The 15,244-nt window shown below is 30.4% G+C and overlaps 1 protein-coding gene across 3 annotated transcripts in view; it reads right to left on the bottom strand.

The window, feature by feature from the left end:
- The window catches only part of LOC106070803 (G-protein coupled receptor dmsr-1-like), a 242,553-nt gene that overhangs the window by 13,489 nt on the left and 213,820 nt on the right, over positions 1-15,244 (bottom strand). The gene's annotated exons all lie outside the window — the stretch shown is intronic.

Here is a 15,244-nt window from a genome sequence, read left to right as displayed (position 1 = left end):
TGGGCGAATCAGAATATGCGGATGTTCAACTTCAAGGCAAGCTGAAAGTGTCACCGGTTTGATACCCGAATGGAATGAAGTATTTTTTAAAAAAGATTTTATTATATTTAAAGTTTAATGATGGAAGTATTGTCTTAAAAAATATTTTTTTAAAGTGTTTTTCTACTGATCTTAAACCGACTATACGTCATCGGGTATTTCCGCATTCCTTGAAGAGTGTAAAAAATTAATATTCAGGAACATTTTTTTCATTGTCTTCTAAATCCAGAACTAAAGACATTGGAATATTATAAAGTGTAGTAGATCTATACATTCGCTTAACCAGGATTCATTCTCGCGGAGTAAAAAAAATGCTTTGTTGTTATAGATCTAACATGAATTAGTTATTAAGAGAAAAGAGAAAAACGCTCGCTCTATATGTTGTTTAAGGAGGTAATATTTAAAGGAACTTTTTGAACAAAACTGTCTAAGGAAAAACGAAAAAATCTCGGAAGACAACGGCCACCCGCTCCATCAGAACTATGTCAGGTCGTCGCGAAGTGGGCGACTGCTGTCAATCAAAACAAGAACAGAGTGATACATAAACTCGTTCGTACCTCACTCGGTCAGAGTATATCACCGCCAATCGTTGATCAGGGAACATGAAAAGCACCAAGATGCCTGTGTGTAGTCGCTGAATGAACTCTCTATGTTGTGTCTGTTTTATTTATGTGTATTTTTCTGTTGTGTTGTCTTTATATGAGAAAAGAGTCCTTGTAATCACAACGAATTTCCGTATGGATCAATAAAGCAGTCTTAGTCTTAATGTCTTTTTAAAAAAGTATTTTTAATGTCTTTCTTGTTAGAATTACGTCAATGGAATACCAATTGATAATATTATTTTGATTAATTACTAGGTTATATATCATACAATAAAGGTAGAGTAGAAAGTTACCCTTTCGAAACATGCGATCCATAGGACAGATTTCTATGGCCGACAGTTAACGAGGGTGTCCTGTGTTGAGCACAACGACCAACCGCCTTTACTTTCCCCATTAGAGTTGGCGTCCAAAAATGGCGAAATTCAAAGTCCCAGTCTTCGAACTCGAGGTTTGGAAACGAAGCGCTCTACCACTCAACCACAGTACACTAATCAATGCTTTGAAGTTAAAAGGAAGGATAGGCCTCCAGAAAAAATCACGCCCAGGGCGACCACAAACTAAAATCCGGCACTGGTGATTACAAAATGAAAACGGCGATGTTCCAGCTTTCCTTCAACATTTCTACTTCCTTGACGACATAAATAAAACACAACAAAATGTTATTAATCCATTCTATTCACTTTGTCGTGGGAAGCGTGGGCGAGAAGCCAAGTGCGCTTGAACTTGGCTTGGCTTGGCTACCTAGAAGGGGTCTCGAGGTTCGACACCCGATTCGGGCAGAGTTGTGTTTACTGAGCGCCTAAAGGCAGCACGGAAAACCAACTCCTAGATACCTATAAGCATGAAAGTAGCGCTATATAAAAGCTATCATAATGATAATTTCCGTACTTTTTCCACCCTTAACCTACACTAAGAACAAAAAAAAAAGTATCGCTATTTTCCCAGAACGCTGCCAATTTAAAATCACTTTGACAGAAGGCTTTGTTTTACTTAACAAAAAACTAATTACATTATATAAAAAGAATTTTCTAAATGCTGAGATGAGGTAAATATTTTAAATTCTTGACGTTACCCACCGACACTATAGCTTCATGTATCTGCTAACATTTTTTTTAAAAGGTTAGACCAACGTCAAGAACTGTTAAACTTCTTGTGTTTTAAGATATAACGAATATAAAAAATACTCTTAAATAAAATTGTTGCTATATACCTCAACGCTACAAGGTTTAACTCCATTTTTTATATTAACAAAATTAACTAATTACTACTAACTGATTAACTAATTGGTTTATTTTTTTTTTATTGATTCATGTTTTTTTTTGTATCGACTATGAATAATTGTGCTAAATTTAAACTTGATCTGAGAATGGGAAGTGGGAGAAAAAACGTGTACACACTTCGTACCAGACCGACAGACAGACAGACAGACAGACGGGATGAGTGAGATGAGTTAATATAAGCTTTGTAAAAATAGACCCTGGGAACTCACCTACAGACGAACTAATTATGATTTAAAATTACAGGAGAAAATATTTACAGAAGTTCTATCTATTACGCACTACAAATTATGACGATGTCTGACTGGTTGGGGGGATATGCGCTCAGGATGTTGTCGAGAGACTCACGGCTTCGAATCCTACCCTCTGGCATCCACTTCAATCCTGCCGGCAATAATGTCATAATTTCATTTCTGACTAAACAGAAACAGGAGACCGAAACATAACGACAAAAAATTAGTTTTATACACAATTTGTATTTGCTGTTGACAAGATTGTACAGCCATAGGACGAGATCAATGAGTTCGCAAAGACCTTCCAGGGAAACATTCCCAGACAATGCCAGGCAGACAATAGAAGCGATGGGAGGAGAACATTACGAAATGGACAGGCCTGTAAATCAAAGAGACTCTAATCCTGCCAAAAAACAAACAATAACAAAACTAAAAAACAGAGAGAAAAGGAGCGAGATGGTTAACAGATTATTTGTGTGCCCCCAGCAGTTCAAAAGACTAAGGGACAGGCGAACTTTAAAGATAGGATTGTAGATAATTTAAACTATGATATCGACAGAATGCATTTTCGCTTCCCTGGCCTAATGGTCTCAAAGTCTCTAAACATTATCTCTATACATTATCTCTATACATTATCTCTATACATTATCTCTATACATTATCTCTAAACATTATCTCTATACATTATCTCTATACATTATCTCTATACATTATCTCTAAACATTATCTCTAAACATTATCTCTAAACATTATCTCTATACATTATCTCTATACATTATCTCTATACATTATCTCTATACATTATCTCTATACATTATCTCTATACATTATCTCTATACATTATCTCTATACATTATCTCTAAACATTATCTCTATACATTATCTCTAAACATTATCTCTAAACATTATCTCTATACATTATCTCTAAACATTATCTCTAAACATTATCTCTAAACATTATCTCTAAACATTATCTCTATACATTATCTCTAAACATTATCTCTAAACATTATCTCTATACATTATCTCTAAACATTATCTCTAAACATTATCTCTAAACATTATCTCTAAACATTATCTCTATACATTATCTCTAAACATTATCTCTATACATTATCTCTAAACATTATCTCTAAACATTATCTCTAAACATTATCTCTAAACATTATCTCTAAACATTATCTCTATACATTATCTCTAAACATTATCTCTATACATTATCTCTAAACATTATCTCTAAACATTATCTCTAAACATTATCTCTAAACATTATCTCTATACATTATCTCTATACATTATCTCTAAACATTATCTCTAAACATTATCTCTAAACATTATCTCTAAACATTATCTCTATACATTATCTCTATACATTATCTCTAAACATTATCTCTATACATTATCTCTAAACATTATCTCTAAACATTATCTCTATACATTATCTCTAAACATTATCTCTAAACATTATCTCTAAACATTATCTCTAAACATTATCTCTATACATTATCTCTAAACATTATCTCTATACATTATCTCTAAACATTATCTCTAAACATTATCTCTAAACATTATCTCTAAACATTATCTCTAAACATTATCTCTATACATTATCTCTAAACATTATCTCTATACATTATCTCTAAACATTATCTCTATACATTATCTCTATACATTATCTCTATACATTATCTCTATACATTATCTCTAAACATTATCTCTATACATTATCTCTAAACATTATCTCTAAACATTATCTCTAAACATTATCTCTATACATTATCTCTAAACATTATCTCTAAACATTATCTCTAAACATTATCTCTAAACATTATCTCTATACATTATCTCTATACATTATCTCTAAACATTATCTCTATACATTATCTCTAAACATTATCTCTATACATTATCTCTATACATTATCTCTATACATTATCTCTAAACATTATCTCTATACATTATCTCTAAACATTATCTCTAAACATTATCTCTAAACATTATCTCTAAACATTATCTCTAAACATTATCTCTAAACATTATCTCTAAACATTATCTCTAAACATTATCTCTAAACATTATCTCTAAACATTATCTCTAAACATTATCTCTAAACATTATCTCTATACATTATCTCTAAACATTATCTCTAAACATTATCTCTAAACATTATCTCTATACATTATCTCTATACATTATCTCTAAACATTATCTCTAAACATTATCTCTAAACATTATCTCTATACATTATCTCTATACATTATCTCTAAACATTATCTCTAAACATTATCTCTAAACATTATCTCTATACATTATCTCTATAAATTATCTCTAAACATTATCTCTAAACATTATCTCTATACATTATCTCTAAATATTATCTCTAAACATTATCTCTAAACATTATCTCTATACATTATCTCTAAACATTATCTCTAAACATTATCTCTATACATTATCTCTATACATTATCTCTAAACATTATCTCTATACATTATCTCTAAACATTATCTCTAAACATTATCTCTAAACATTATCTCTAAACATTATCTCTAAACATTATCTCTATACATTATCTCTAAACATTATCTCTATACATTATCTCTAAACATTATCTCTAAACATTATCTCTAAACATTATCTCTAAACATTATCTCTAAACATTATCTCTATACATTATCTCTATACATTATCTCTAAACATTATCTCTAAACATTATCTCTAAACATTATCTCTAAACATTATCTCTAAACATTATCTCTAAACATTATCTCTAAACATTATCTCTAAACATTATCTCTAAACATTATCTCTATACATTATCTCTAAACATTATCTCTATACATTATCTCTATACATTATCTCTAAACATTATCTCTAAACATTATCTCTAAACATTATCTCTAAACATTATCTCTAAACATTATCTCTAAACATTATCTCTAAACATTATCTCTAAACATTATCTCTAAACATTATCTCTAAACATTATCTCTAAACATTATCTCTAAACATTATCTCTAAACATTATCTCTAAACATTATCTCTATACATTATCTCTAAACATTATCTCTAAACATTATCTCTAAACATTATCTCTAAACATTATCTCTAAACATTATCTCTAAACATTATCTCTAAACATTATCTCTAAACATTATCTCTAAACATTATCTCTATACATTATCTCTATACATTATCTCTATACATTATCTCTAAACATTATCTCTAAACATTATCTCTAAACATTATCTCTAAACATTATCTCTAAACATTATCTGTATACATTATCTCTAAACATTATCTCTAAACATTATCTCTATACATTATCTCTAAACATTATCTCTAAACATTATCTCTAAACATTATCTCTAAACATTATCTCTAAACATTATCTCTATACATTATCTCTATACATTATCTCTATACATTATCTCTATACATTATCTCTAAACATTATCTCTATACATTATCTCTAAACATTATCTCTATACATTATCTCTATACATTATCTCTATACATTATCTCTATACATTATCTCTAAACATTATCTCTAAACATTATCTCTAAACATTATCTCTAAACATTATCTCTAAACATTATCTCTATACATTATCTCTAAACATTATCTCTAAACATTATCTCTATACATTATCTCTAAACATTATCTCTAAACATTATCTCTAAACATTATCTCTAAACATTATCTCTAAACATTATCTCTAAACATTATCTCTATACATTATCTCTATACATTATCTCTAAACATTATCTCTATACATTATCTCTATACATTATCTCTAAACATTATCTCTATACATTATCTCTAAACATTATCTCTATACATTATCTCTATACATTATCTCTATACATTATCTCTAAACATTATCTCTATACATTATCTCTAAACATTATCTCTAAACATTATCTCTAAACATTATCTCTATACATTATCTCTAAACATTATCTCTAAACATTATCTCTAAACATTATCTCTAAACATTATCTCTATACATTATCTCTATACATTATCTCTAAACATTATCTCTATACATTATCTCTAAACATTATCTCTATACATTATCTCTATACATTATCTCTATACATTATCTCTAAACATTATCTCTATACATTATCTCTAAACATTATCTCTAAACATTATCTCTAAACATTATCTCTATACATTATCTCTAAACATTATCTCTAAACATTATCTCTAAACATTATCTCTATACATTATCTCTATACATTATCTCTAAACATTATCTCTAAACATTATCTCTAAACATTATCTCTAAACATTATCTCTATACATTATCTCTAAACATTATCTCTAAACATTATCTCTATACATTATCTCTAAACATTATCTCTATACATTATCTCTAAACATTATCTCTAAACATTATCTCTAAACATTATCTCTATACATTATCTCTAAACATTATCTCTAAACATTATCTCTAAACATTATCTCTATACATTATCTCTATACATTATCTCTAAACATTATCTCTATACATTATCTCTAAACATTATCTCTATACATTATCTCTATACATTATCTCTAAACATTATCTCTATACATTATCTCTAAACATTATCTCTAAACATTATCTCTAAACATTATCTCTAAACATTATCTCTAAACATTATCTCTAAACATTATCTCTAAACATTATCTCTAAACATTATCTCTAAACATTATCTCTAAACATTATCTCTAAACATTATCTCTAAACATTATCTCTATACATTATCTCTAAACATTATCTCTAAACATTATCTCTAAACATTATCTCTAAACATTATCTCTATACATTATCTCTATACATTATCTCTAAACATTATCTCTAAACATTATCTCTATACATTATCTCTATACATTATCTCTATACATTATCTCTATACATTATCTCTAAACATTATCTCTAAACATTATCTCTAAACATTATCTCTATACATTATCTCTATACATTATCTCTAAACATTATCTCTAAACATTATCTCTATACATTATCTCTAAACATTATCTCTAAACATTATCTCTAAACATTATCTCTATACATTATCTCTAAACATTATCTCTAAACATTATCTCTATACATTATCTCTATACATTATCTCTAAACATTATCTCTATACATTATCTCTATACATTATCTCTAAACATTATCTCTAAACATTATCTCTAAACATTATCTCTAAACATTATCTCTAAACATTATCTCTATACATTATCTCTATACATTATCTCTAAACATTATCTCTAAACATTATCTCTAAACATTATCTCTAAACATTATCTCTAAACATTATCTCTATACATTATCTCTAAACATTATCTCTATACATTATCTCTAAACATTATCTCTAAACATTATCTCTAAACATTATCTCTAAACATTATCTCTAAACATTATCTCTAAACATTATCTCTAAACATTATCTCTAAACATTATCTCTAAACATTATCTCTAAACATTATCTCTATACATTATCTCTAAACATTATCTCTATACATTATCTCTAAACATTATCTCTAAACATTATCTCTAAACATTATCTCTAAACATTATCTCTAAACATTATCTCTAAACATTATCTCTAAACATTATCTCTAAACATTATCTCTAAACATTATCTCTAAACATTATCTCTAAACATTATCTCTAAACATTATCTCTAAACATTATCTCTATACATTATCTCTAAACATTATCTCTAAACATTATCTCTAAACATTATCTCTATACATTATCTCTAAACATTATCTCTAAACATTATCTCTAAACATTATCTCTAAACATTATCTCTAAACATTATCTCTATACATTATCTCTATACATTATCTCTATACATTATCTCTATACATTATCTCTATACATTATCTCTAAACATTATCTCTAAACATTATCTCTAAACATTATCTCTATACATTATCTCTAAACATTATCTCTAAACATTATCTCTAAACATTATCTCTATACATTATCTCTAAACATTATCTCTAAACATTATCTCTAAACATTATCTCTAAACATTATCTCTAAACATTATCTCTAAACATTATCTCTATACATTATCTCTATACATTATCTCTATACATTATCTCTATACATTATCTCTATACATTATCTCTAAACATTATCTCTATACATTATCTCTATACATTATCTCTATACATTATCTCTATACATTATCTCTATACATTATCTCTATACATTATCTCTATACATTATCTCTATACATTATCTCTAAACATTATCTCTAAACATTATCTCTATACATTATCTCTAAACATTATCTCTAAACATTATCTCTAAACATTATCTCTAAACATTATCTCTAAACATTATCTCTAAACATTATCTCTAAACATTATCTCTATACATTATCTCTAAACATTATCTCTAAACATTATCTCTATACATTATCTCTAAACATTATCTCTAAACATTATCTCTAAACATTATCTCTATACATTATCTCTAAACATTATCTCTAAACATTATCTCTAAACATTATCTCTAAACATTATCTCTAAACATTATCTCTAAACATTATCTCTAAACATTATCTCTAAACATTATCTCTAAACATTATCTCTAAACATTATCTCTAAACATTATCTCTATACATTATCTCTATACATTATCTCTATACATTATCTCTAAACATTATCTCTATACATTATCTCTATACATTATCTCTATACATTATCTCTATACATTATCTCTATACATTATCTCTATACATTATCTCTATACATTATCTCTAAACATTATCTCTATACATTATCTCTAAACATTATCTCTAAACATTATCTCTAAACATTATCTCTAAACATTATCTCTAAACATTATCTCTAAACATTATCTCTAAACATTATCTCTAAACATTATCTCTAAACATTATCTCTAAACATTATCTCTAAACATTATCTCTAAACATTATCTCTAAACATTATCTCTAAACATTATCTCTAAACATTATCATTATATTGGCAGACTGGCTACACCAAGGGCGATGTGTTTCAGAAATTAAAATTGCCATTCTGTTGAATGAAAGACCTGCCCTCAGTGTTTCATAATCAGAGTTGAGCGTTGTACTTGGTGTCGTTGAAAACAGAAGCTTAGCTTTATAACATACATTTAAAACAGAAAGGGAGAAGACTGGTTAAGTGACGCTTCGTACGTATTTATGGAGATGCCAAATATTCACATCTTATTTCAGATAAAAACAACATATTAAATATTATAAGTAAAAAACTGACTTTTCGATTTATGGGGTAAATAAAAACATTTGTTTCATTGGCCAATGATTAAGGAGCAGGGTGTTATGTGGCCAGTACAACGACAAAACCGCCTTTACTTTTTCCAACTCAAGTCAGGTACCTATTAGAGATGGGTGGACTCAACGGCGCCTTACAAATTAAAACCCATAATTCAAAATCCCAGTCATCACCGAGATTCGAACCCAGGACCCTAGGTTCGGAAGCCAAGTTCTTAACCGCTCAGCGACCGCGCTTTTTTTTTTTAAATTAAAGTTGGTGTTTACACCTTAAGTGGTTGAGTTCACGTTGATTGAATAACGTAGCTGGGCTGAATCCCAAAATCTAGATGAAAGTTCCATAATAACTATTAACTAACCACCAGACTGTGTAATCTTTGCTAAGTATCGGGCATGCCCGCCCTGCGCTAACTAGATTAAAGTTAAAAACATTTTTTGGTTAATCTGTTTGAAGGTATCAAGGTGTATCATTTCACGTTAAATAGAACAAACATGATAACCTAATTACAGTCTATCAGGTAGTTGAAGCAGTCAACACGTCAACACGTCAGATATATTACCTGCAAGGGAAGACACACACACACAGACAGATATACAAGTACAAACACACGCACACACATACACAGACATTTAAACAGATGTAGCGAACCACACTCAGCACATTTCTAAATGGAATGCTACTACCCCTAATATTTTAATTTACGCTATTGTCATAATAAAACAAAAATTCATTTTGACTTTTTATTCTACCTCTGAGCTGAAATTTCGCTCATAAACTAATTCTGTGAGACAAAAATATTTTATGATAATTTCAGAGAGATCGCTCCTGTAATTATTAAAATTTATTATTATTTTTTTTTTTTAAATTTCCCGCTAAAGCCTCTAGGACTCTAGGAGATAACAATTAGATTTTTTTTCGTATTACTGAATATCAGTAGTCTCCCTTTGACACATGCTCACCCCCATGTAAGTCACTATTGTTTTTAATAATGTCTCAAAAATATGTATTCTATGAAAAAGCATTCAAGAAAATTACAAGAAAAAGTACAAGAAAATGGAATCCAAAAACTATCAAGTAACACTAAACCAAATAAAGCGTCTGGACCTGATGGTATTCCAGCTAGATTACTCAAAGAACTAAGCAATGAGCTAGCCCCAGTGTTCAAAATACTCTTTCAGGCATCGCTTAACCAGGGCAGAGTACCAAAGGACCGGAAAGAAGCTAATGTCACCCCCCTATTTAAAAAAGGAGAAAAATCTGACCCAGGAAACTACAGACCAGTATCACTTACCAGCATCACATGTAAAATCCTAGAACACATAATATGTAGTAACATCATAAACCACTTAGACAAACATAATGTTCTCACCCCATACCAACATGGCTTTAGGAAATATAGATCATGTGAAACACAACTAATAGGACTAATTGATGACTTTTCAAAAGGCTTAGATAACAGTGAATAAATAGATGCTATCTTACTAGATTTTTCCAAGGCTTTTGACAAAGTTCACCACCATAGTATGCTTAAAAAATTAAAATATTTCGGCATTAATGGTCCATTGCATCAGTGGATTAAAGATTTTCTGATAGGGAGAGAACAAACCGTAATAATAAATAGCTCTAAATATACACCGATAACAGTAAACTCAGGTGTACCTCAAGGAACTGTCTTAGGTCTACTTCTATTCTTAATTTACATAAATGATTTACCAAATTGCATTACCTCAGGAACAAAAGTCAGATTATTTGCAGACGATTGCATAATATATAGAACAACACAAGACACAGATATTTTACAAAGAGAATTAGATGAATTACAGAAATGGGAATCAAATTGGAGCATGTCTTTCCACCCAGAAAAATGTCAGTTGTTAAGAGTAACAAAAAAACTAAAACAAATTAATTCCACTCATCTTATTCATGGCAAACCAGTAACACAGACTAAAAACGCAAAATACCTAGGTGTTATAATAAATGAAAAACTGTCATGGAATCCACATATTGATGAAACTATAAAAAAATCAAACAAAGCATTAAAATTTATTAAAAGAAATTTCTATAAATCAAATAAAACATAAAACTAAAATGTTATTTAACCTTGGATAGACCAATAATAGAATATGCATCCTCCGTTTGGGACCCCTCAACTCAAGATAGCATTAAGAAACTAGAACAGACACAAAATAGAGCAGTGAGATTCATAACAAACGAATATTCACACTTAACCAGAGTAACACCTTTAGTAAAATCACTAAATTTAGAAAGCCTTCAGGACAGAAGACTCAAAAGTAAAGTAGCAATTATACATTAAACACTGAACCATAATCTTCAAATACAAAAACAAAATTTAATAAAATACTCTGAAAGACACAAAGATAAAGGCACATTCCTCGTCCCATATGATAGGACAAATTTGTACAAATGCTCCTTCTTCCCTAGTGCTATTAGAGCATGGAATGGGTTGCCTGAGCTAGCCAGGAAAACCAGTGACTTGGCAGAATTTAAGTCATTGGTTAATATGCATGACTAAAAGCATGACGCGTAGGACGTAATCATCTTCTTTTTTGAAGTAACGTCTGTATTATATAAGAATTCGAATTTGTTTTTAAAATGTAGATAATTTTTACTACTCTACAATCCGGAAACAAAAATATGAATGTCTATATATTATTTGAACATAAAGTAGAAATTGGTTTTTTAAATTGTTTATTGCTTTTTATTTTTCAAATCAAGTATCTGTAAGTCAAAAAAGAAAAAAAACCCACATATTTTAATGGAGCTCTTTCACCAATCGAAAACAAACAACATTTAGCCTCGTGATTCTCTATCTATACAAATTACAATCTAATTTTTAATACACGTGACAGTTTTTTGTTTTCGTTGTTTTATCAATATTATCACATGACTAAATGTTGTTTGTTTACGATTGATGAATGAGGTCCATTGGTTTATAAATTAATGATTATTAATGCTACATTATTGTGACAGAGATCTACATGTAAACTCAATAAATATAAAACTGACGTGAAACTCTACAATGTTTTGGTTAGCAGACTTAATATTTCAGTCATTACCTGTTATATTGGGAGGGGTGGCTGAGTAGTACAGCACTTGACTTTCGAACGGAGGGTTTTTGGGTTCGAATCTCGGTGAAAACTGGGATTTTGAGTTTCAGGATTTTCAGGACGCCTCTGAGTCCATCTGACTTAATGGGTACCTGACATTAATCTGGGAAAGTAAAGGTGGTAGGTCGTTGTGCTGGCCGCATAACACTATCGTAAACCGACCGCCATAGAAACAGATGACCTTTACATCAATTGCCCTATAGATTGCAGGATTTGAATGGTTTTTTTTTACAATTATCAGTTATGACAAGGTATCACATTCTAAGTCAAGAATGTAGAGAAATGAAAATCCGGCACAAATTCTCATAAAAAAGAGAAGTCTAATTTAAAGTAGCAACAAATTATGTAGAGTAAATATGACAACAAAATCTCGCTGTAGCCAAATTACAGCGAAAATAAACAAATAATTTGCTATTACAACGAAGACGAATTTATGCTTCCCCAGTTCTTCTTTTCCATCCATCAATCCCATCATGCCTGCTTCCTGTCTCTCTACCCTCTCTTTTTCTCACCCCCTCCCCCATTTCAAAGTTAAACGCAAAAGAATATAGCCGACATTCTCACGTTCTTGAAACATATCTACCGTGTTGAACTTAATTCCCTTCGACCTAATCAAGAGGTAGATATGTCACTGTCTTGGCCGCTCACGAAATGATGCTCTAAGTCTTTCATGCTAGTCTAGTGAGAGAGACGAAAGAGTGGTGGCCACAGAGAGTTAGGAGATAAGTTTGAAAAAAGGGCTCGTTTAGCCATGACGCCCCACGTCACAACCCTAACTCTAAATTTAATAAATTTACTTATTTAGGAAGAAATAACAGGCTTTACACAGCTTTTTTTTTCTTAACGAAAGGATCATATTTGATTAACGATATTTTAGGTTTTAACCTAGAAACACAGACTTTTTGACTCTCTGAGCTCTTGCGGTTTTAATATTTAAGCAAAAAGTAGTCACAATAACATAGACAACAAGAATTTAGTGTTGTTTTTTTTTACCAATGGGAATTCCATAAATTCGTTCTTTTGTACTATGGTGATCTCGACATTGCGTAGTTAATACAAGCGCGTCATTGCGAATGACCACGTCATAGGTGTTAAGGACTGTCGTCACAATTGAAGACTTCAAGAAATCGAAAGACACGTCAAGACGATGCACAAGCCTAGAGAAAAAAAAAACTCAGGGAAATAAAGAAAGGGGCAACGTTTGACAAGGCAAATTTAAAAAGGCAAATTTAAAAAGGCAAAGTTTGACAAGGCAAGTTTAAAAAGGCAAAGTTTGACAAGGCAAATTTAAAAAGGCAACGTTTGACAAGGCAAATTTAAAAAGGCAACGTTTGACAAGGCAAATTTAAAAAGGCAATGTTTGACAAGGCAAATTTAAAAAGGCAAAGTTTGACAAGGCAAATTTAAAAAGGCAAAGTTTGACAAGGCAAATTTAAAAAGGCAAATTTAAAAAGGCAAATTAAAAAAGGCAAAGTTTGACAAGGCAAATTTAAAAAGGCAAAGTTTGACAAGGCAAATTTAAAAAGGCAAATTTAAAAAGGCAAATTAAAAAAGGCAAAGTTTGACAAAGCAAATTTAAAAAGGCAAAGTTTGACAAGGCAAATTAAAAAAGGCAAATTTTAAAAGGCAAAGTTTGACGAGGCAATGTCTGGCAATAACACGACTTACAGGTGTACCACCTGACCTTTAAACATTGGACTATGTAACGGCTGGCAAGATCACGTTTGACAATGTAACGTGTGCAATTGTTATATGTTGGGCTGTAACTTGAGACAATGTAACAAATAACGATGTCACGAATGATGATATAACGCTAGACAATGTGACCTCAGTAACCCGCAACTTGCTTCCAGTTAGCATCTATAGCTGAAACATGAGGTAACACCTGACAATTTAACATTTGACTATGTAACATCTGACAATAAGGTAACGCCTGACAATTTAACACCTGACAATGCAATGTAACATCTGACAATGTAACATCTGACAATGAGGTTACACCTGACAATTTAAAATCTGATAATGTAACATCTGACAATGAGATAACACCTGACAATTTAACATGTGGCAATGTAACATTTTACATTGAGGTAACGCCTGAAAATTCTAACATCTGACAATTTAACATCTGTCACTGAAAGATCTGAAAAGTAACATAATCGACGATGTATCATCTCATAATGTAACATATGACAATGTTGCTCCATATTCAAAAATGTACAAAGATACAATCGAGTTACGAAATAAAAAGACAAAGAGGAAGGGGGTGTGTATGGGAGGGGTAGGCGAGAAGCTGCTTACAGGAGAATTCCAAGAAGCATACAGCACTAAGCATCGGTTCAGAAATTCGTTGACACTCCGTAATGTCTGTCTTACTTCCACGTCTGCCCGCCCACGACATTCTCCCTAACACGCCCCCCCTTATCTTTCCCACCCCTCCCCTTTTATATCCCGATGAAATTGGTTCCCTTAGCACGTGGACAGGCCAGGAGAAGGTCTCTATAGAAACTTTCAAGTCTCTTGTCTTATTTCCTGATCCGACTGCACTCTTATGTCAACAAGTATTTTTTACCACATCTCTCCCTTTAAAAAACCAAACAAACCCCAGACCTGATTGAAGTTTTACAGGAACAAGACGAGACGAGAAGAATACTCGAGATCATGGACGGTATTA

The sequence above is a fragment of the Biomphalaria glabrata genome, chromosome 13 (genome assembly GCF_947242115.1).
Source record: "Biomphalaria glabrata chromosome 13, xgBioGlab47.1, whole genome shotgun sequence".
In the NCBI taxonomy this organism is placed as follows: Eukaryota; Metazoa; Mollusca; class Gastropoda; family Planorbidae; genus Biomphalaria; species Biomphalaria glabrata.
Note: the sequence above shows the minus strand (reverse complement) of the source record. Positions and strands in the feature narration are given on the sequence as shown.